This window comes from Xyrauchen texanus, chromosome 9 (genome assembly GCF_025860055.1).
Source record: "Xyrauchen texanus isolate HMW12.3.18 chromosome 9, RBS_HiC_50CHRs, whole genome shotgun sequence".
Lineage (NCBI taxonomy): Eukaryota > Metazoa > Chordata > Actinopteri > Cypriniformes > Catostomidae > Xyrauchen > Xyrauchen texanus.
This window is the reverse complement of record NC_068284.1, coordinates 7966698-7990951: the sequence shown is the minus strand read 5'-3', so window position 1 is coordinate 7990951 and position 24254 is coordinate 7966698. Positions and strand designations below refer to the sequence as shown.

The 24254-nt window shown below is 38.2% G+C and overlaps 8 non-coding genes across 8 annotated transcripts; all 8 read left to right on the top strand.

Moving 5' to 3' along the window:
• Window positions 1-3105: 3105 nt before the first annotated feature.
• Window positions 3106-3177, top strand: trnam-cau (transfer RNA methionine (anticodon CAU)). Its single transcript has one exon. It is a non-coding gene; the product is annotated as a tRNA-Met (tRNA).
• Window positions 3178-4662: 1485 nt separating this feature from the next.
• trnar-ccu (transfer RNA arginine (anticodon CCU)) lies at window positions 4663-4735 on the top strand. Its single transcript has one exon. It is a non-coding gene; the product is annotated as a tRNA-Arg (tRNA).
• A 6-nt stretch (window positions 4736-4741) lies between these two features.
• trnam-cau (transfer RNA methionine (anticodon CAU)) lies at window positions 4742-4813 on the top strand. Its single transcript has one exon. It is a non-coding gene; the product is annotated as a tRNA-Met (tRNA).
• Window positions 4814-7432: 2619 nt separating this feature from the next.
• On the top strand, window positions 7433-7505 carry trnar-ccu (transfer RNA arginine (anticodon CCU)). Its single transcript has one exon. It is a non-coding gene; the product is annotated as a tRNA-Arg (tRNA).
• Window positions 7506-10071: 2566 nt separating this feature from the next.
• trnar-ccu (transfer RNA arginine (anticodon CCU)) lies at window positions 10072-10144 on the top strand. The gene has a single exon. It is a non-coding gene; the product is annotated as a tRNA-Arg (tRNA).
• Window positions 10145-15679: 5535 nt separating this feature from the next.
• On the top strand, window positions 15680-15751 carry trnam-cau (transfer RNA methionine (anticodon CAU)). The gene has a single exon. It is a non-coding gene; the product is annotated as a tRNA-Met (tRNA).
• A 4818-nt stretch (window positions 15752-20569) lies between these two features.
• Window positions 20570-20641, top strand: trnam-cau (transfer RNA methionine (anticodon CAU)). Its single transcript has one exon. It is a non-coding gene; the product is annotated as a tRNA-Met (tRNA).
• Window positions 20642-21949: 1308 nt separating this feature from the next.
• On the top strand, window positions 21950-22021 carry trnai-gau (transfer RNA isoleucine (anticodon GAU)). The gene has a single exon. It is a non-coding gene; the product is annotated as a tRNA-Ile (tRNA).
• The last annotated feature ends 2233 nt before the right edge of the window (window positions 22022-24254 follow it).

Sequence of the window (24254 nt, the reverse complement as noted above, 5' to 3'; positions counted from 1 at the left end):
AGAATACTTGGAAAGAAAACCAAATGATAAAGCTGAGTATTGCAAAGGAAGTGTGATGTGTCCATAACCAATAGGTCAAAGAATCGAAACCATCCACTGCAAACATCTACTCTCTTATGCAGACACCCATCTCCTTGAGAAAGTAAAGCTAAAACTGTGCAAGACTTAAACCCAAGTGGTTTTCAACTGAATTTAAGTATGAAAATGCACAAAAAATTTGTTTGAACTGAAGTTTTGTTGAAATCAACAGAATACTTGGAAAGAAAACCAAATGACAAAGCTGAGTATTGCAAAGGAAGTGTGATGTGTCCATAACCAATAGGTCAAAGAATCGAAACCATCCACTGCAAACATCTACTCTCTTATGCAGACACCCATCTCCTTGAGAAAGTAAAGCTAAAACTGTGCAAGACTTAAACCCAAGTGGTTTTCAACTGAATTTAAGTATGAAAATGCACAAAAAATTTGTTTGAACTGAAGTTTTGTTGAAATCAACAGAATACTTGGAAAGAAAACCAAATGACAAAGCTGAGTATTGCAAAGGAAGTGTGATGTGTCCATAACCAATAGGTCAAAGAATCGAAACCATCCACTGCAAACGTCTACTCTCTTATGCAGACACCCATCTCCTTGGGAAAGTAAAGGTAAAACTGTGCAAGACTTAAACCCAAGTGGTTTTCAACTGAATTTAAGTATGAAAATGCACAAAAATTTGTTTGAACTGAAGTTTTGTTGAAATCAACAGAATACTTGGAAAGAAAACCAAATGACAAAGCTGAGTATTGCAAAGGAAGTGTGATGTGTCCATAACCAATAGGTCAAAGAATCGAAACCATCCACTGCAAACGTCTACTCTCTTATGCAGACACCCATCTCCTTGGGAAAGTAAAGGTAAAACTGTGCAACACTTAAACCCAAGTGGTTTTCATTCAAATGTAAGTATGAAAATGCGCAAAAACATTGTCTGAACTGAAGTTTGTTAAAGACAACAGAATACTTGTTAAGAAAACCAAATGGAAAGTAGAGTATTGCAAAGGAATCATGATGTGCCCATCACCAAGAGGTCAAAGGATCAAAACCATCCATTACCCAAGTAGTTTTCAACTGAATGTAAGAATGAAAATATGCAAAAACATTGTCTGAACTAAAGCTTTGTGGAAAGAAAACCAATTGGAAAGTAGAGTATTGCAAAGAAAGCATGATGTGCCTGTCACCAAGAGGTCAATGGATCAAAACCATCCATTACCCAAGTAGTTTTTCATCAAAAGCATCCTCTGCTATGAGGCCTTTAACATCATTGAAACAGCCCCAGTGGCCTAATGGATAAGGCACTGGCCTCCTAAGCCTTGTGGGTTCAAGTCCCATCTGGGGTGAGTTTCAGCAGAGTGGCGCAGCGAGGCGTGCTGGGCCCATAACCCAGAGGTCGATGGATCGAAACCATCCTCTGCTAGCATACACTTTCTTATTTACACACCCAGCTACTTATTACACTTTCTTATGTACACACCCATCTCCTTGAGAAAGTAAAGCTAAAACTGTGCAAGACTTAAACCCAATTGGTTTTCAACTGAATTTAAGTATGAAAATGCACAAAACATTTGTTTGAACTGAAGTTTTGTTGAAATCAACAGAATACTTGGAAAGAAATCCAAATGATAAAGCTGAGTATTGCAAAGGAAGTGTGATGTGTCCATAACCAATAGGTCAAAGAATCGAAACCATCCACTGCAAACATCTACTCTCTTATGCAGACACCCATCTCCTTGAGAAAGTAAAGCTAAAAACTGTGCAAGACTTAAACCCAAGTGGTTTTCAACTGAATTTAAGTATGAAAATGCACAAAAAATTTGTTTGAACTGAAGTTTTCTTGAAATCAACAGAATACTTGGAAAGAAAACCAAATGACAAAGCTGAGTATTGCAAAGGAAGTGTGATGTGTCCATAACCAATAGGTCAAAGAATCGAAACCATCCACTGCAAACGTCTACTCTCTTATGCAGACACCCATCTCCTTGAGAAAGTAAAGGTAAAACTGTGCAACACTTAAACCCAAGTGGTTTTCATTCAAATGTAAGTATGAAAATGCGCAAAAACATTGTCTGAACTGAAGTTTGTTAAAGACAACAGAATACTTGTTAAGAAAACCAAATGGAAAGTAGAGTATTGCAAAGGAAGCATGATGTGCCCATCACCAAGAGGTCAAAGGATCAAAACCATCCATTACCCAAGTAGTTTTCAACTGAATGTAAGAATGAAAATATGCAAAAACATTGTCTGAACTAAAGCTTTGTGGAAAGAAAACCAATTGGAAAGTAGAGTATTGCAAAGAAAGCATGATGTGCCTGTCACCAAGAGGTCAATGGATCAAAACCATCCATTACCCAAGTAGTTTTTCATCAAAAGCATCCTCTGCTATGAGGCCTTTAACATCATTGAAACAGCCCCAGTATCCTAATGGATAAGGCACTGGCCTCCTAAGCCTTGTGAGTTCAAGTCCCATCTGGGGTGAGTTTCAGCAGAGTGGCGTAGCGAAGCGTGCTGGGCCCATAACCCAGAGGTCGATGGATCGAAACCATCCTCTGCTAGCATACACTTTCTTATTTACACACCCAGCTACTTATTACACTTTCTTATGTACACACCCATCTCCTTGAGAAAGTAAAGCTAAAACTGTGCAAGACTTAAACCCAATTGGTTTTCAACTGAATTTAAGTATGAAAATGCACAAAACATTTGTTTGAACTGAAGTTTTGTTGAAATCAACAGAATACTTGGAAAGAAAACCAAATGACAAAGCTGAGTATTGCAAAGGAAGTGTGATGTGTCCATAACCAATAGGTCAAAGAATCGAAACCATCCACTGCAAACGTCTACTCTCTTATGCAGACAATTGCAATTGGAAAGTAGAGTATTGCAAAGAAAGCATGATGTGCCTGTCACCAAGAGGTCAATGGATCAAAACCATCCATTACCCAAGTAGTTTTTCATCAAAAGCATCCTCTGCTATGAGGCCTTTAACATCATTGAAACAGCCCCAGTATCCTAATGGATAAGGCACTGGCCTCCTAAGCCTTGTGAGTTCAAGTCCCACCTGGGGTGAGTTTCAGCAGAGTGGCGCAGCGGAAGCGTGCTGGGCCCATAACCCAGAGGTCGATGGATCGAAACCATCCTCTGCTAGCATACACTTTCTTATTTACACACCCAGCTACTTATTACACTTTCTTATGTACACACCCATCTCCTTGAGAAAGTAAAGCTAAAACTGTGCAAGACTTAAACCCAATTGGTTTTCAACTGAATTTAAGTATGAAAATGCACAAAACATTTGTTTGAACTGAAGTTTTGTTGAAATCAACAGAATACTTGGAAAGAAATCCAAATGATAAAGCTGAGTATTGCAAAGGAAGTGTGATGTGTCCATAACCAATAGGTCAAAGAATCGAAACCATCCACTGCAAACATCTACTCTCTTATGCAGACACCCATCTCCTTGAGAAAGTAAAGCTAAAACTGTGCAAGACTTAAACCCAAGTGGTTTTCAACTGAATTTAAGTATGAAAATGCACAAAAATTTGTTTGAACTGAAGTTTTGTTGAAATCAACAGAATACTTGGAAAGAAAACCAAATGACAAAGCTGAGTATTGCAAAGGAAGTGTGATGTGTCCATAACCAATAGGTCAAAGAATCGAAACCATCCACTGCAAACATCTACTCTCTTATGCAGACACCCATCTCCTTGAGAAAGTAAAAGCTAAAACTGTGCAAGACTTAAACCCAAGTGGTTTTCAACTGAATTTAAGTATGAAAATGCACAAAAAATTTGTTTGAACTGAAGTTTTGTTGAAATCAACAGAATACTTGGAAAGAAAACCAAATGACAAAGCTGAGTATTGCAAAGGAAGTGTGATGTGTCCATAACCAATAGGTCAAAGAATCGAAACCATCCACTGCAAACGTCTACTCTCTTATGCAGACACCCATCTCCTTGGGAAAGTAAAGGTAAAACTGTGCAAGACTTAAACCCAAGTGGTTTTCAACTGAATTTAAGTATGAAAATGCACAAAAAATTTGTTTGAACTGAAGTTTTGTTGAAATCAACAGAATACTTGGAAAGAAAACCAAATGACAAAGCTGAGTATTGCAAAGGAAGTGTGATGTGTCCATAACCAATAGGTCAAAGAATCGAAACCATCCACTGCAAACGTCTACTCTCTTATGCAGACACCCATCTCCTTGGGAAAGTAAAGGTAAAACTGTGCAACACTTAAACCCAAGTGGTTTTCATTCAAATGTAAGTATGAAAATGCGCAAAAACATTGTCTGAACTGAAGTTTGTTAAAGACAACAGAATACTTGTTAAGAAAACCAAATGGAAAGTAGAGTATTGCAAAGGAAGCATGATGTGCCCATCACCAAGAGGTCAAAGGATCAAAACCATCCATTACCCAAGTAGTTTTCAACTGAATGTAAGAATGAAAATATGCAAAAACATTGTCTGAACTAAAGCTTTGTGGAAAGAAAACCAATTGGAAAGTAGAGTATTGCAAAGAAAGCATGATGTGCCTGTCACCAAGAGGTCAATGGATCAAAACCATCCATTACCCAAGTAGTTTTTCATCAAAAGCATCCTCTGCTATGAGGCCTTTAACATCATTGAAACAGCCCCAGTGGCCTAATGGATAAGGCACTGGCCTCCTAAGCCAGGGATTGTGGGTTCAAGTCCCATCTGGGGTGAGTTTCAGCAGAGTGGCGCAGCGGAAGCGTGCTGGGCCCATAACCCAGAGGTCGATGGATCGAAACCATCCTCTGCTAGCATACACTTTCTTATTTACACACCCAGCTACTTATTACACTTTCTTATGTACACACCCATCTCCTTGAGAAAGTAAAGCTAAAACTGTGCAAGACTTAAACCCAAGTGGTTTTCAACTGAATTTAAGTATGAAAATGCACAAAACATTTGTTTGAACTGAAGTTTTGTTGAAATCAACAGAATACTTGGAAAGAAAACCAAATGATAAAGCTGAGTATTGCAAAGGAAGTGTGATGTGTCCATAACCAATAGGTCAAAGAATCGAAACCATCCACTGCAAACATCTACTCTCTTATGCAGACACCCATCTCCTTGAGAAAGTAAAGCTAAAACTGTGCAAGACTTAAACCCAAGTGGTTTTCAACTGAATTTAAGTATGAAAATGCACAAAAAATTTGTTTGAACTGAAGTTTTCTTGAAATCAACAGAATACTTGGAAAGAAAACCAAATGACAAAGCTGAGTATTGCAAAGGAAGTGTGATGTGTCCATAACCAATAGGTCAAAGAATCGAAACCATCCACTGCAAACGTCTACTCTCTTATGCAGACACCCATCTCCTTGAGAAAGTAAAGGTAAAACTGTGCAACACTTAAACCCAAGTGGTTTTCATTCAAATGTAAGTATGAAAATGCGTAAAAACATTGTCTGAACTGAAGTTTGTTAAAGACAACAGAATACTTGTTAAGAAAACCAAATGGAAAGTAGAGTATTGCAAAGGAAGCATGATGTGCCCATCACCAAGAGGTCAAAGGATCAAAACCATCCATTACCCAAGTAGTTTTCAACTGAATGTAAGAATGAAAATATGCAAAAACATTGTCTGAACTAAAGCTTTGTGGAAAGAAAACCAATTGGAAAGTAGAGTATTGCAAAGAAAGCATGATGTGCCTGTCACCAAGAGGTCAATGGATCAAAACCATCCATTACCCAAGTAGTTTTTCATCAAAAGCATCCTCTGCTATGAGGCCTTTAACATCATTGAAACAGCCCCAGTATCCTAATGGATAAGGCACTGGCCTCCTAAGCCTTGTGAGTTCAAGTCCCATCTGGGGTGAGTTTCAGCAGAGTGGCGCAGCGAGGCGTGCTGGGCCCATAACCCAGAGGTCGATGGATCGAAACCATCCTCTGCTAGCATACACTTTCTTATTTACACACCCAGCTACTTATTACACTTTCTTATGTACACACCCATCTCCTTGAGAAAGTAAAGCTAAAACTGTGCAAGACTTAAACCCAATTGGTTTTCAACTGAATTTAAGTATGAAAATGCACAAAACATTTGTTTGAACTGAAGTTTTGTTGAAATCAACAGAATACTTGGAAAGAAAACCAAATGATAAAGCTGAGTATTGCAAAGGAAGTGTGATGTGTCCATAACCAATAGGTCAAAGAATCGAAACCATCCACTGCAAACATCTACTCTCTTATGCAGACACCCATCTCCTTGAGAAAGTAAAGCTAAAACTGTGCAAGACTTAAACCCAAGTGGTTTTCAACTGAATTTAAGTATGAAAATGCACAAAAATTTGTTTGAACTGAAGTTTTGTTGAAATCAACAGAATACTTGGAAAGAAAACCAAATGATAAAGCTGAGTATTGCAAAGGAAGTGTGATGTGTCCATAACCAATAGGTCAAAGAATCGAAACCATCCACTGCAAACGTCTACTCTCTTATGCAGACACCCATCTCCTTGGGAAAGTAAAAGGTAAAACTGTGCAAGACTTAAACCCAAGTGGTTTTCAACTGAATTTAAGTATGAAAATGCACAAAAAATTTGTTTGAACTGAAGTTTTGTTGAAATCAACAGAATACTTGGAAAGAAAACCAAATGACAAAGCTGAGTATTGCAAAGGAAGTGTGATGTGTCCATAACCAATAGGTCAAAGAATCGAAACCATCCACTGCAAACGTCTACTCTCTTATGCAGACACCCATCTCCTTGGGAAAGTAAAGGTAAAACTGTGCAAGACTTAAACCCAAGTGGTTTTCAACTGAATTTAAGTATGAAAATGCACAAAAAATTTGTTTGAACTGAAGTTTTGTTGAAATCAACAGAATACTTGGAAAGAAAACCAAATGACAAAGCTGAGTATTGCAAAGGAAGTGTGATGTGTCCATAACCAATAGGTCAAAGAATCGAAACCATCCACTGCAAACGTCTACTCTCTTATGCAGACACCCATCTCCTTGGGAAAGTAAAGGTAAAACTGTGCAACACTTAAACCCAAGTGGTTTTCATTCAAATGTAAGTATGAAAATGCGCAAAAACATTGTCTGAACTGAAGTTTGTTAAAGACAACAGAATACTTGTTAAGAAAACCAAATGGAAAGTAGAGTATTGCAAAGGAAGCATGATGTGCCCATCACCAAGAGGTCAAAGGATCAAAACCATCCATTACCCAAGTAGTTTTCAACTGAATGTAAGAATGAAAATATGCAAAAACATTGTCTGAACTAAAGCTTTGTGGAAAGAAAACCAATTGGAAAGTAGAGTATTGCAAAGAAAGCATGATGTGCCTGTCACCAAGAGGTCAATGGATCAAAACCATCCATTACCCAAGTAGTTTTTCATCAAAAGCATCCTCTGCTATGAGGCCTTTAACATCATTGAAACAGCCCCAGTGGCCTAATGGATAAGGCACTGGCCTCCTAAGCCAGGGATTGTGGGTTCAAGTCCCATCTGGGGTGAGTTTCAGCAGAGTGGCGCAGCGAAGCGTGCTGGGCCCATAACCCAGAGGTCGATGGATCGAAACCATCCTCTGCTAGCATACACTTTCTTATTTACACACCCAGCTACTTATTACACTTTCTTATGTACACACCCATCTCCTTGAGAAAGTAAAGCTAAAACTATGCAAGACTTAAACCCAAGTGGTTTTCAACTGAATGTAAGTATGAAAATGGACAAAAAATTTATTTGAACTGAAGTTTTGTTGAAATCAACAGAATACTTGGAAAGAAAACCAAATGATAAAGCTGAGTATTGCAAAGGAAGTGTGATGTGTCCATAACCAATAGGTCAAAAGAATCGAAACCATCCACTGCAAACATCTACTCTCTTATGCAGACACCCATCTCCTTGAGAGAAAGTAAAGTAGCTAAAAGCTGTAGCAAACTGCTGAGCAAGAACTTAAGACCCAAGTGGTTTTCAACTGAATTTAAGTATGAAAATGCACAAAAAATTTGTTTGAACTGAAGTTTTCTTGAAATCAACAGAATACTTGGAAAGAAAACCAAATGACAAAGCTGAGTATTGCAAAGGAAGTGTGATGTGTCCATAACCAATAGGTCAAAGAATCGAAACCATCCACTGCAAACGTCTACTCTCTTATGCAGACACCCATCTCCTTGAGAAAGTAAAGGTAAAACTGTGCAACACTTAAACCCAAGTGGTTTTCATTCAAATGTAAGTATGAAAATGCGCAAAAACATTGTCTGAACTGAAGTTTGTTAAAGACAACAGAATACTTGTTAAAGAAAACCAAATGGAAAGTAGAGTATTGCAAAGGAAGCATGATGTGCCCATCACCAAGAGGTCAAAGGATCAAAACCATCCATTACCCAAGTAGTTTTCAACTGAATGTAAGAATGAAAATATGCAAAAACATTGTCTGAACTAAAGCTTTGTGGAAAGAAAACCAATTGGAAAGTAGAGTATTGCAAAGAAAGCATGATGTGCCTGTCACCAAGAGGTCAATGGATCAAAACCATCCATTACCCAAGTAGTTTTTCATCAAAAGCATCCTCTGCTATGAGGCCTTTAACATCATTGAAACAGCCCCAGTATCCTAATGGATAAGGCACTGGCCTCCTAAGCCTTGTGAGTTCAAGTCCCATCTGGGGTGAGTTTCAGCAGAGTGGCGCAGCGAGGCGTGCTGGGCCCATAACCCAGAGGTCGATGGATCGAAACCATCCTCTGCTAGCATACACTTTCTTATTTACACACCCAGCTACTTATTACACTTTCTTATGTACACACCCATCTCCTTGAGAAAGTAAAGCTAAAACTGTGCAAGACTTAAACCCAATTGGTTTTCAACTGAATTTAAGTATGAAAATGCACAAAACATTTGTTTGAACTGAAGTTTTGTTGAAATCAACAGAATACTTGGAAAGAAAACCAAATGATAAAGCTGAGTATTGCAAAGGAAGTGTGATGTGTCCATAACCAATAGGTCAAAGAATCGAAACCATCCACTGCAAACATCTACTCTCTTATGCAGACACCCATCTGCCATTGAGAAAGTAAGTATGCTAAAAACATGATGCAAGACTGTACACCCAAGTGGTTTTCAACTGGATTAAACCGTCATGACCCAAGTAGTTTTTCATCAAAACATCCTCTGCTATGAGGCCTTGAAGCATCGTTGAAATCAGCCCCAGTATCCTAATGAATAAGGCACTGGCCTCTAAGCCATGAGTTCAAGTCCCACCTGGGGTGAGTTTCAGCAGGTAAGGCAAGTGTGATGTGCCCATAACCAAGAGGTCGATGAATCGAAACCATCCACTGCTAGCATACACTTTCTTATTTACACTCAGCTACTTATTACACTTTCTTATGTACACACCCATCTCCTTGGGAAAGTAAAAGGTAAAACTGTGCAAGACTTAAACCCAAGTGGTTTTCAACTGAATTTAAGTATGAAAATGCACAAAAAATTTGTTTGAACTGAAGTTTTGTTGAAATCAACAGAATACTTGGAAAGAAAACCAAATGACAAAGCTGAGTATTGCAAAGGAAGTGTGATGTGTCCATAACCAATAGGTCAAAGAATCAGAAACCATCCACTGCAAGCGTCTACTCTCTTATGCAGACACCCATCTCCTTGGGAAAGTAAAGGTAAAACTGTGCAACACTTAAACCCAAGTGGTTTTCATTCAAATGTAAGTATGAAAATGCGCAAAAACATTGTCTGAACTGAAGTTTGTTAAAGACAACAGAATACTTGTTAAGAAAACCAAATGGAAAGTAGAGTATTGCAAAGGAAGCATGATGTGCCCATCACCAAGAGGTCAAAGGATCAAAACCATCCATTACCCAAGTAGTTTTCAACTGAATGTAAGAATGAAAATATGCAAAAACATTGTCTGAACTAAAGCTTTGTGGAAAGAAAACCAATTGGAAAGTAGAGTATTGCAAAGAAAGCATGATGTGCCTGTCACCAAGAGGTCAATGGATCAAAACCATCCATTACCCAAGTAGTTTTTCATCAAAAGCATCCTCTGCTATGAGGCCTTTAACATCAATGAAACAGCCCCAGTGGCCTAATGGATAAGGCACTGGCCTCCTAAGCCAGGGATTGTGGGTTCAAGTCCCATCTGGGGTGAGTTTCAGCAGAGTGGCGCAGCGGAAGCGTGCTGTGCCCATAACCCAGAGGTTGATGGATTGAAACCATCCTCTGCTAGCATACACTTTCTTAATTACACACCCAGCTACTTATTACACTTTCTTATGTACACACCCATCTCCTTGAGAAAGTAAAGCTAAAACTGTGCAAGACTTAAACCCAATTGGTTTTCAACTGAATTTAAGTATGAAAATGCACAAAACATTTGTTTGAACTGAAGTTTTGTTGAAATCAACAGAATACTTGGAAAGAAATCCAAATGATAAAGCTGAGTATTGCAAAGGAAGTGTGATGTGTCCATAACCAATAGGTCAAAGAATCAGAAACCATCCACTGCAAACATCTACTCTCTTATGCAGACACCCATCTCCTTGAGAAAGTAAAGCTAAAACTGTGCAAGACTTAAACCCAAGTGGTTTTCAACTGAATTTAAGTATGAAAATGCACAAAAAATTTGTTTGAACTGAAGTTTTGTTGAAATCAACAGAATACTTGGAAAGAAAACCAAATGATAAAGCTGAGTATTGCAAAGGAAGTGTGATGTGTCCATAACCAATAGGTCAAAGAATCGAAACCATCCACTGCAAACGTCTACTCTCTTATGCAGACACCCATCTCCTTGGGAAAGTAAAGGTAAAACTGTGCAAGACTTAAACCCAAGTGGTTTTCAACTGAATTTAAGTATGAAAATGCACAAAAAATTTGTTTGAACTGAAGTTTTGTTGAAATCAACAGAATACTTGGAAAGAAAACCAAATGACAAAGCTGAGTATTGCAAAGGAAGTGTGATGTGTCCATAACCAATAGGTCAAAGAATCGAAACCATCCACTGCAAGCGTCTACTCTCTTATGCAGACACCCATCTCCTTGGGAAAGTAAAGGTAAAACTGTGCAACACTTAAACCCAAGTGGTTTTCATTCAAATGTAAGTATGAAAATGCGCAAAAACATTGTCTGAACTGAAGTTTGTTAAAGACAACAGAATACTTGGAAAGAAAACCAAATGGAAAGTAGAGTATTGCAAAGGAAGCATGATGTGCCCATCACCAAGAGGTCAAAGGATCAAAACCATCCATTACCCAAGTAGTTTTCAACTGAATGTAAGAATGAAAATATGCAAAAACATTGTCTGAACTAAAGCTTTGTGGAAAGAAAACCAATTGGAAAGTAGAGTATTGCAAAGAAAGCATGATGTGCCTGTCACCAAGAGGTCAATGGATCAAAACCATCCATTACCCAAGTAGTTTTTCATCAAAAGCATCCTCTGCTATGAGGCCTTTAACATCATTGAAACAGCCCCAGTATCCTAATGGATAAGGCACTGGCCTCCTAAGCCTTGTGAGTTCAAGTCCCATCTGGGGTGAGTTTCAGCAGAGTGGCGCAGCGAGGCGTGCTGGGCCCATAACCCAGAGGTCGATGGATCGAAACCATCCTCTGCTAGCATACACTTTCTTATTTACACACCCAGCTACTTATTACACTTTCTTATGTACACACCCATCTCCTTGAAAGTAAAGCTAAAACTGTGCAAGACTTAAACCCAATTGGTTTTCAACTGAATTTAAGTATGAAAATGCACAAAACATTTGTTTGAACTGAAGTTTTGTTGAAATCAACAGAATACTTGGAAAAGAAATCCAAATGATAAAGCTGAGTATTGCAAAGGAAGTGTGATGTGTCCATAACCAATAGGTCAAAGAATCGAAACCATCCACTGCAAACATCTACTCTCTTATGCAGACACCCATCTCCTTGAGAAAGTAAAGCTAAAACTGTGCAAGACTTAAACCCAAGTGGTTTTCAACTGAATTTAAGTATGAAAATGCACAAAAAATTTGTTTGAACTGAAGTTTTGTTGAAATCAACAGAATACTTGGAAAGAAAACCAAATGACAAAGCTGAGTATTGCAAAGGAAGTGTGATGTGTCCATAACCAATAGGTCAAAGAATCGAAACCATCCACTGCAAACGTCTACTCTCTTATGCAGACACCCATCTCCTTGGGAAAGTAAAGGTAAAACTGTGCAACACTTAAACCCAAGTGGTTTTCATTCAAATGTAAGTATGAAAATGCTGTCAAAAACATTGTCTGAACTGAAGTTTGTCAAAGACAACAGAATACTTGTTAAGAAAACCAAATGGAAAGTAGAGTATTGCAAAGGAAGCATGATGTGCCCATCACCAAGAGGTCAAAGGATCAAAACCATCCATTACCCAAGTAGTTTTCAACTGAATGTAAGAATGAAAATATGCAAAAACATTGTCTGAACTAAAGCTTTGTGGAAAGAAAACCAATTGGAAAGTAGAGTATTGCAAAGAAAGCATGATGTGCCTGTCACCAAGAGGTCAATGGATCAAAACCATCCATTACCCAAGTAGTTTTTCATCAAAAGCATCCTCTGCTATGAGGCCTTTAACATCATTGAAACAGCCCCAGTAGCCTAATGGATAAGGCACTGGCCTCCTAAGCCTTGTGAGTTCAAGTCCCATCTGGGGTGAGTTTCAGCAGAGTGGCGCAGCGGAAGCGTGCTGGGCCCATAACCCAGAGGTCGATGGATTGAAACCATCCTCTGCTAGCATACACTTTCTTATTTACACACCCAGCTACTTATTACACTTTCTTATGTACACACCCATCTCCTTGAGAAAGTAAAGCTAAAACTATGCAAGACTTAAACCCAAGTGGTTTTCAACTGAATGTAAGTATGAAAATGGACAAAACATGTATTTGAACTGAAGTTTTGTTGAAATCAACAGAATACTTGGAAAGAAAACCAAATGATAAAGCTGAGTATTGCAAAGGAAGTGTGATGTGTCCATAACCAATAGGTCAAAGAATCGAAACCATCCACTGCAAACATCTACTCTCTTATGCAGACACCCACCTCCTTGAGAAAGTAAAGCTAAAACTGTGCAAGACTTAAACCCAAGTGGTTTTCAACTGAATTTAAGTATGAAAATGCACAAAAATTTGTTTGAACTGAAGTTTTGTTGAAATCAACAGAATACTTGGAAAGAAACCAAATGACAAAGCTGAGTATTGCAAAGGAAGTGTGATGTGTCCATAACCAATAGGTCAAAGAATCGAAACCATCCACTGCAAACGTCTACTCTCTTATGCAGACACCCATCTCCTTGGGAAAGTAAAGGTAAAACTGTGCAAGACTTAAACCCAAGTGGTTTTCAACTGAATTTAAGTATGAAAATGCACAAAAAATTTGTTTGAACTGAAGTTTTCTTGAAATCAACAGAATACTTGGAAAGAAAACCAAATGACAAAGCTGAGTATTGCAAAGGAAGTGTGATGTGTCCATAACCAATAGGTCAAAGAATCGAAACCATCCACTGCAAACGTCTACTCTCTTATGCAGACACCCATCTCCTTGGGAAAGTAAAGGTAAAACTGTGCAAGACTTAAACCCAAGTGGTTTTCAACTGAATTTAAGTATGAAAATGCACAAAAATTTGTTTGAACTGAAGTTTTCTTGAAATCAACAGAATACTTGGAAAGAAAACCAAATGACAAAGCTGAGTATTGCAAAGGAAGTGTGATGTGTCCATAACCAATAGGTCAAAGAATCGAAACCATCCACTGCAAGCGTCTACTCTCTTATGCAGACACCCATCTCCTTGGGAAAGTAAAGGTAAAACTGTGCAACACTTAAACCCAAGTGGTTTTCATTCAAATGTAAGTATGAAAATGTGCAAAAACATTGTCTGAACTGAAGTTTGTTAAAGACAACAGAATACTTGGAAAGAAAACCAAATGGAAAGTAGAGTATTGCAAAGGAAGCATGATGTGCCCATCACCAAGAGGTCAAAGGATCAAAACCATCCATTACCCAAGTAGTTTTCAACTGAATGTAAGAATGAAAATATGCAAAAACATTGTCTGAACTAAAGCTTTGTGGAAAGAAAACCAATTGGAAAGTAGAGTATTGCAAAGAAAGCATGATGTGCCTGTCACCAAGAGGTCAATGGATCAAAACCATCCATTACCCAAGTAGTTTTTCATCAAAAGCATCCTCTGCTATGAGGCCTTTAACATCATTGAAACAGCCCCAGTAGCCTAATGGATAAGGCACTGGCCTCCTAAGCCTTGTGGGTTCAAGTCCCATCTGGGGTGAGTTTCAGCAGAGTGGCATAGCGAGGCGTGCTGGGCCCATAACCCAGAGGTCGATGGATCGAAACCATCCTCTGCTAGCATACACTTTCTTATTTACACACCCAGCTACTTATTACACTTTCTTATGTACACACCCATCTCCTTGAGAAAGTAAAGCTAAAACTATGCAAGACTTAAACCCAAGTGGTTTTCAACTGAATGTAAGTATGAAAATGGACAAAAAATTTATTTGAACTGAAGTTTTGTTGAAATCAACAGAATACTTGGAAAGAAAACCAAATGATAAAGCTGAGTATTGCAAAGGAAGTGTGATGTGTCCATAACCAATAGGTCAAAGAATCGAAACCATCCACTGCAAACATCTACTCTCTTATGCAGACACCCACCTCCTTGAGAAAGTAAAGCTAAAACTGTGCAAGACTTAAACCCAAGTGGTTTTCAACTGAATTTAAGTATGAAAATGCACAAAAAATTTGTTTGAACTGAAGTTTTCTTGAAATCAACAGAATACTTGGAAAGAAAACCAAATGACAAAGCTGAGTATTGCAAAGGAAGAGTGATGTGTCCATAACCAATAGGTCAAAGAATCGAAACCATCCACTGCAAACGTCTACTCTCTTATGCAGACACCCATCTCCTTGGGAAAGTAAAGGTAAAACTGTGCAAGACTTAAACCCAAGTGGTTTTCAACTGAATTTAAGTATGAAAATGCACAAAAAATTTGTTTGAACTGAAGTTTTGTTGAAATCAACAGAATACTTGGAAAGAAAACCAAATGACAAAGCTGAGTATTGCAAAGGAAGTGTGATGTGTCCATAACCAATAGGTCAAAGAATCGAAACCATCCACTGCAAACGTCTACTATCTTATGCAGACACCCATCTCCTTGAGAAAGTAAAGGTAAAACTGTGCAACACTTAAACCCAAGTGGTTTTCATTCAAATGTAAGTATGAAAATGCGCAAAAACATTGTCTGAACTGAAGTTTGTTAAAGACAACAGAATACTTGGAAAGAAAACCAAATGGAAAGTAGAGTATTGCAAAGGAAGCATGATGTGCCCATCACCAAGAGGTCAAAGGATCAAAACCATCCATTACCCAAGTAGTTTTCAACTGAATGTAAGAATGAAAATATGCAAAAACATTGTCTGAACTAAAGCTTTGTGGAAAGAAAACCAATTGGAATGTAGAGTATTGCAAAGAAAGCATGATGTGCCTGTCACCAAGAGGTCAATGGATCAAAACCATCCATTACCCAAGTAGTTTTTCATCAAAAGCATCCTCTGCTATGAGGCCTTTAACATCATTGAAACAGCCCCAGTATCCTAATAGATAAGGCACTGGCCTCCTAAGCCTTGTGAGTTCAAGTCCCATCTGGGGTGAGTTTCAGCAGAGTGGCGCAGCGGAAGCGTGCTGGGCCCATAACCCAGAGGTCGATGGATCGAAACCATCCTCTGCTAGCATACACTTTCTTATTTACACACCCAGCTACTTATTACACTTTCTTATGTACACACCCATCTCCTTGAGAAAGTAAAGCTAAAACTGTGCAAGACTTAAACCCAAGTGGTTTTCAACTGAATTTAAGTATGAAAATGCACAAAACATTTATTTGAACTGAAGTTTTGTTGAAATCAACAGAATACTTGGAAAGAAATCCAAATGATAAAGCTGAGTATTGCAAAGGAAGTGTGATGTGTCCATAACCAATAGGTCAAAGAATCGAAACCATCCACTGCAAACATCTACTCTCTTATGCAGACACCCATCTCCTTGAGAAAGTAAAGCTAAAACTGTGCAAGACTTAAACCCAAGTGGTTTTCAACTGAATTTAAGTATGAAAATGCACAAAAATTTGTTTGAACTGAAGTTTTGTTGAAATCAACAGAATACTTGGAAAGAAAACCAAATGACAAAGCTGAGTATTGCAAAGGAAGTGTGATGTGTCCATAACCAATAGGTCAAAGAATCGAAACCATCCACTGCAAACGTCTACTCTCTTATGCAGACACCCATCTCCTTGGGAAAGTAAAGGTAAAACTGTGCAAGACTTAAACCCAAGTGGTTTTCAACTGAATTTAAGTATGAAAATGCACAAAAAATTTGTTTGAACTGAAGTTTTCTTGAAATCAACAGAATACTTGGAAAGAAAACCAAATGACAAAGCTGAGTATTGCAAAGGAAGTGTGATGTGTCCATAACCAATAGGTCAAAGAATCGAAACCATCCACTGCAAGCGTCTACTCTCTTATGCAGACACCCATCTCCTTGGGAAAGTAAAGGTAAAACTGTGCAACACTTAAACCCAAGTGGTTTTCATTCAAATGTAAGTATGAAAATGCGCAAAAACATTGTCTGAACTGAAGTTTGTTAAAGACAACAGAATACTTGGAAAGAAAACCAAATGGAAAGTAGAGTATTGCAAAGGAAGCATGATGTGCCCATCACCAAGAGGTCAAAGGATCAAAACCATCCATTACCCAAGTAGTTTTCAACTGAATGTAAGAATGAAAATATGCAAAAACATTGTCTGAACTAAAGCTTTGTGGAAAGAAAACCAATTGGAAAGTAGAGTATTGCAAAGAAAGCATGATGTGCCTGTCACCAAGAGGTCAATGGATCAAAACCATCCATTACCCAAGTAGTTTTTCATCAAAAGCATCCTCTGCTATGAGGCCTTTAACATCATTGAAACAGCCCCAGTAGCCTAATGGATAAGGCACTGGCCTCCTAAGCCTTGTGGGTTCAAGTCCCATCTGGGGTGAGTTTCAGCAGAGTGGCGCAGCGAAGCGTGCTGGGCCCATAACCCAGAGGTCGATGGATCGAAACCATCCTCTGCTAGCATACACTTTCTTATTTACACACCCAGCTACTTATTACACTTTCTTATGTACACACCCATCTCCTTGAGAAAGTAAAGCTAAAACTATGCAAGACTTAAACCCAAGTGGTTTTCAACTGAATGTAAGTATGAAAATGGACAAAAAATTTATTTGAACTGAAGTTTTGTTGAAATCAACAGAATACTTGGAAAGAAAACCAAATGATAAAGCTGAGTATTGCAAAGGAAGTGTGATGTGTCCATAACCAATAGGTCAAAGAATCGAAACCATCCACTGCAAACATCTACTCTCTTATGCAGACACCCATCTCCTTGAGAAAGTAAAGCTAAAACTGTGCAAGACTTAAACCCAAGTGGTTTTCAACTGAATTTAAGTATGAAAATGCAAAAAAAATTAGTTTGAACTGAAGTTTTGTTGAAATCAACAGAATACTTGGAAAGAAAACCAAATGACAAAGCTGAGTATTGCAACGGAAGTGTGATGTGTCCATAACCAATAGGTCAAAGAATCGAAACCATCCACTGCAAACGTCTACTCTCTTATGCAGACACCCATCTCCTTGGGAAAGTAAAGGTAAAACTGTGCAAGACTTAAACCCAAGTGGTTTTCAACTGAATGTAAGTATGAAAATGGACAAAAAATTTATTTGAACTGAAGTTTTGTTGAAATCAACAGAATACTTGGAAAGAAAACCAAATGATAAAGCTGAGTATTGCAAAGGAAGTGTGATGTATCCATAACCAATAGGTCAAAGAATCGAAACCATCCACTGCAAACATCTACTCTCTTATGCAGACACCCATCTCCTTGAGAAAGTAAAGCTAAAACTGTGCAAGACTTAAACCCAAGTGGTTTTCAATTGAATTTAAGTATGAAAATGCAAAAAAAATTAGTTTGAACTGAAGTTTTGTTGAAATCAACAGAATACTTGGAAAGAAAACCAAATGACAAAGCTGAGTATTGCAAAGGAAGTGTGATGTGTCCATAACCAATAGGTCAAAGAATCGAAACCATCCACTGCAAACGTCTACTCTCTTATGCAGACACCCATCTCCTTGGGAAAGTAAAGGTAAAACTGTGCAAGACTTAAACCCAAGTGGTTTTCAACTGAATGTAAGTATGAAAATGGACAAAAAATTTATTTGAACTGAAGTTTTGTTGAAATCAACAGAATACTTGGAAAGAAAACCAAATGATAAAGCTGAGTATTGCAAAGGAAGTGTGATGTGTCCATAACCAATAGGTCAAAGAATCGAAACCATCCACTGCAAACATCTACTCTCTTATGCAGACACCCATCTCCTTGAGAAAGTAAAGCTAAAACTGTGCAAGACTTAAACCCAAGTGGTTTTCAACTGAATTTAAGTATGAAAATGCACAAAAAATTTGTTTGAACTGAAGTTTTGTTGAAATCAACAGAATACTTGGAAAGAAAACCAAATGACAAAGCTGAGTATTGCAAAGGAAGTGTGATGTGTCCATAACCAATAGGTCAAAGAATCGAAACCATCCACTGCAAACGTCTACTCTCTTATGCAGACACCCATCTCCTTGGGAAAGTAAAGGTAAAACTGTGCAAGACTTAAACCCAAGTGGTTTTCAACTGAATTTAAGTATGAAAATGCACAAAAAATTTGTTTGAACTGAAGTTTTGTTGAAATCAACAGAATACTTGGAAAGAAAACCAAATGACAAAGCTGAGTATTGCAAAGGAAGTGTGATGTGTCCATAACCAATAGGTCAAAGAATCGAAACCATCCACTGCAAACGTCTACTCTCTTATGCAGACACCCATCTCCTTGGGAAAGTAAAGGTAAAACTGTGCAACACTTAAACCCAATGGTTTTCATTCAAATGTAAGTATGAAAATGCGCAAAAACTTTGTCTGAACTGAAGTTTGTTAAAGACAACAGAATACTTGGAAAGAAAACCAAATGGAAAGTAGAGTATTGCAAAGGAAGTATGATGTGCCCATCACCAAGAGGTCAAAGGATCAAAACCATCCATTACCCAAGTAGTTTTCAACTGAATGTAAGAATGAAAATATGCAAAAACATTGTCTGAACTAAAGCTTTGTGGAAAGAAAACCAATTGGAAAGTAGAGTATTGCAAAGAAAGCATGATGTGCCTGTCACCAAGAGGTCAATGGATCAAAACCATCCATTACCCAAGTAGTTTTTCATCAAAAGCATCCTCTGCTATGAGGCCTTTAACATCATTGAAACAGCCCCAGTAGCCTAATGGATAAGGCACTGGCCTCCTAAGCCTTGTGGGTTCAAGTCCCATCTGGGGTGAGTTTCAGCAGAGTGGCGCAGCGAAGCGTGCTGGGCCCATAACCCAGAGGTCGATGGATTGAAACCATCGCTCTGCTAGCATACACTTTCTTATTTACACACCCAGCTACTTATTACACTTTCTTATGTACACACCCATCTCCTTGAGAAAGTAAAGCTAAAACTATGCAAGACTTAAACCCAAGTGGTTTTCAACTGAATGTAAGTATGAAAATGGACAAAAAATTTATTTGAACTGAAGTTTTGTTGAAATCAACAGAATACTTGGAAAGAAAACCAAATGATAAAGCTGAGTATTGCAAAGGAAGTGTGATGTGTCCATAACCAATAGGTCAAAGAATCGAAACCATCCACTGCAAACGTCTACTCTCTTATGCAGACACCCATCTCCTTGGGAAAGTAAAGGTAAAACTGTGCAAGACTTAAACCCAAGTGGTTTTCAACTGAATTTAAGTATGAAAATGCACAAAAAATTTGTTTGAACTGAAGTTTTGTTGAAATCAACAGAATACTTGGAAAGAAAACCAAATGACAAAGCTGAGTATTGCAAAGGAAGTGTGATGTGTCCATAACCAATAGGTCAAAGAATCGAAACCATCCACTGCAAACGTCTACTCTCTTATGCAGACACCCATCTCCTTGAGAAAGTAAAGGTAAAACTGTGCAACACTTAAACCCAAGTGGTTTTCATTCAAATGTAAGTATGAAAATGCGCAAAAACATTGTCTGAACTGAAGTTTGTTAAAGACAACAGAATACTTGGAAAGAAAACCAAATGGAAAGTAGAGTATTGCAAAGGAAGCATGATGTGCCCATCACCAAGAGGTCAAAGGATCAAAACCATCCATTACCCAAGTAGTTTTCAACTGAATGTAAGAATGAAAATATGCAAAAACATTGTCTGAACTAAAGCTTTGTGGAAAGAAAACCAATTGGAAAGTAGAGTATTGCAAAGAAAGCATGATGTGCCTGTCACCAAGAGGTCAATGGATCAAAACCATCCATTACCCAAGTAGTTTTTCATCAAAAGCATCCTCTGCTATGAGGCCTTTAACATCATTGAAACAGCCCAAGTATCCTAATGGATAAGGCACTGGCCTCCTAAGCCTTGTGAGTTCAAGTCCCATCTGGGGTGAGTTTCAGCAGAGTGGCGCAGCGGAAGCGTGCTGGGCCCATAACCCAGAGGTCGATGGATCGAAACCATCCTCTGCTAGCATACACTTTCTTATTTACACACCCAGCTACTTATTACACTTTCTTATGTACACACCCATCTCCTTGAGAAAGTAAAGCTAAAACTGTGCAAGACTTAAACCCAATTGGTTTTCAACTGAATTTAAGTATGAAAATGCACAAAACATTTGTTTGAACTGAAGTTTTGTTGAAATCAACAGAATACTTGGAAAGAAATCCAAATGATAAAGCTGAGTATTGCAAAGGAAGTGTGATGTGTCCATAACCAATAGGTCAAAGAATCGAAACCATCCACTGCAAACATCTACTCTCTTATGCAGACACCCATCTCCTTGAGAAAGTAAAGCTAAAACTGTGCAAGACTTAAACCCAAGTGGTTTTCAACTGAATTTAAGTATGAAAATGCACAAAAAATTTGTTTGAACTGAAGTTTTGTTGAAATCAACAGAATACTTGTAAAGAAAACCAAATGACAAAGCTGAGTATTGCAAAGGAAGTGTGATGTGTCCATAACCAATAGGTCAAAGAATCGAAACCATCCACTGCAAACGTCTACTCTCTTATGCAGACACCCATCTCCTTGGGAAAGTAAAGGTAAAACTGTGCAAGACTTAAACCCAAGTGGTTTTCAACTGAATTTAAGTATGAAAATGCACAAAAAATTTGTTTGAACTGAAGTTTTGTTGAAATCAACAGAATACTTGGAAAGAAAACCAAATGACAAAGCTGAGTATTGCAAAGGAAGTGTGATGTGTCCATAACCAATAGGTCAAAGAATCGAAACCATCCACTGCAAACGCCTACTCTCTTATGCAGACACCCATCTCCTTGGGAAAGTAAAGGTAAAACTGTGCAACACTTAAACCCAAGTGGTTTTCATTCAAATGTAAGTATGAAAATGCGTAAAAACATTGTCTGAACTGAAGTTTGTTAAAGACAACAGAATACTTGTTAAGAAAACCAAATGGAAAGTAGAGTATTGCAAAGGAAGCATGATGTGCCCATCACCAAGAGGTCAAAGGATCAAAACCATCCATTACCCAAGTAGTTTTCAACTGAATGTAAGAATGAAAATATGCAAAAACATTGTCTGAACTAAAGCTTTGTGGAAAGAAAACCAATTGGAAAGTAGAGTATTGCAAAGAAAGCATGATGTGCCTGTCACCAAGAGGTCAATGGATCAAAACCATCCATTACCCAAGTAGTTTTTCATCAAAAGCATCCTCTATGAGGCCTTTAACATCATTGAAACAGCCCCAGTAGCCTAATGGATAAGGCACTGGCCTCCTAAGCCTTGTGAGTTCAAGTCCCATCTGGGGTGAGTTTCAGCAGAGTGACGCAGTGGAAGCGTGCTGGGCCGATAACCCAGAGGTCGATGGATCAAAACCATCCTCTGCTAGCATACACTTTCTTATTTACACACCCAGCTACTTATTACACTTTCTTATGTACACACCCATCTCCTTGAGAAAGTAAAGCTAAAACTATGCAAGACTTAAACCCAAGTGGTTTTCAACTGAATGTAAGTATGAAAATGGACAAAGAATTTATTTGAACTGAAGTTTTGTTGAAATCAACAGAATACTTGGAAAGAAAACCAAATGATAAAGCTGAGTATTGCAAAGGAAGTGTGATGTGTCCATAACCAATAGGTCAAAGAATCGAAACCATCCACTGCAAACATCTACTCTCTTATGCAGACACCCATCTCCTTGAGAAAGTAAAGCTAAAACTGTGCAAGACTTAAACCCAAGTGGTTTTCAACTGAATTTAAGTATGAAAATGCACAAAAAATTTGTTTGAACTGAAGTTTTGTTGAAATCAGCAGAATACTTGGAAAGAAAATCAAATGACAAAGCTGAGTATTGCAAAGGAAGTGTGAGGTGTCCATAACCAATAGGTCAAAGAATCGAAACCATCCACTGCAAATGTCTACTCTCTTATGCAGACACCCATCTCCTTGAGAAAGTAAAGGTAAAACTGTGCAACACTTAAACCCAAGTGGTTTTCATTCAAATGTAAGTATGAAAATGCGCAAAAACATTGTCTGAACTGAAGTTTGTTAAAGACAACAGAATACTTGGAAAGAAAACCAAATGGAAAGTAGAGTATTGCAAAGGAAGCATGATGTGCCCATCACCAAGAGGTCAAAGGATCAAAACCATCCATTACCCAAGTAGTTTTCAACTGAATGTAAGAATGAAAATATGCAAAAACATTGTCTGAACTAAAGCTTTGTGGAAAGAAAACCAATTGGAAAGTAGAGTATTGCAAAGAAAGCATGATGTGCCTGTCACCAAGAGGTCAATGGATCAAAACCATCCATTACCCAAGTAGTTTTTCATCAAAAGCATCCTCTGCTATGAGGCCTTTAACATCATTGAAACAGCCCCAGTATCCTAATGGATAAGGCACTGGCCTCCTAAGCCTTGTGAGTTCAAGTCCCATCTGGGGTGAGTTTCAGCAGAGTGGCGCAGCGGAAGCGTGCTGGGCCCATAACCCAAAGGTCGATGGATCGAAACCATCCTCTGCTAGCATACACTTTCTTATTTACACACCCAGCTACTTATTACACTTTCTTATGTACACACCCATCTCCTTGAGAAAGTAAAGCTAAAACTGTGCAAGACTTACACCCAATTGGTTTTCAACTGAATTTAAGTATGAAAATGCACAAAACATTTGTTTGAACTAAAGTTTTGTTGAAATCAACAGAATACTTGGAAAGAAATCCAAATGATAAAGCTGAGTATTGCAAAGGAAGTGTGATGTGTCCATAACCAATAGGTCAAAGAATCGAAACCATCCACTGCAAACATCTACTCTCTTATGCAGACACCCATCTCCTTGAGAAAGTAAAGCTAAAACTGTGCAAGACTTAAACCCAAGTGGTTTTCAACTGAATTTAAGTATGAAAATGCACAAAAAATTTGTTTGAACTGAAGTTTTGTTGAAATCAACAGAATACTTGGAAAGAAAACCAAATGACAAAGCTGAGTATTGCAAAGGAAGTGTGATGTGTCCATAACCAATAGGTCAAAGAATCGAAACCATCCACTGCAAACGTCTACTCTCTTATGCAGACACCCATCTCCTTGGGAAAGTAAAGGTAAAACTGTGCAAGACTTAAACCCAAGTGGTTTTCAACTGAATTTAAGTATGAAAATGCACAAAAAATTAGTTTGAACTGAAGTTTTCTTGAAATCAACAGAATACTTGGAAAGAAAACCAAATGACAAAGCTGAGTATTGCAAAGGAAGTGTGATGTGTCCATAACCAATAGGTCAAAGAATCGAAACCATCCACTGCAAACGTCTACTCTCTTATGCAGACACCCATCTCCTTGGGAAAGTAAAGGTAAAACTGTGCAACACTTAAACCCAAGTGGTTTTCATTCAAATGTAAGTATGAAAATGCGCAAAAACATTGTCTGAACTGAAGTTTGTTAAAGACAACAGAATACTTGGAAAGAAAACCAAATGGAAAGTAGAGTATTGCAAAGGAAGCATGATGTGCCCATCACCAAGAGGTCAAAGGATCAAAACCATCCATTACCCAAGTAGTTTTCAGCTGAATGTAAGAATGAAAATATGCAAAAACATTGTCTGAACTAAAGCTTTGTGGAAAGAAAA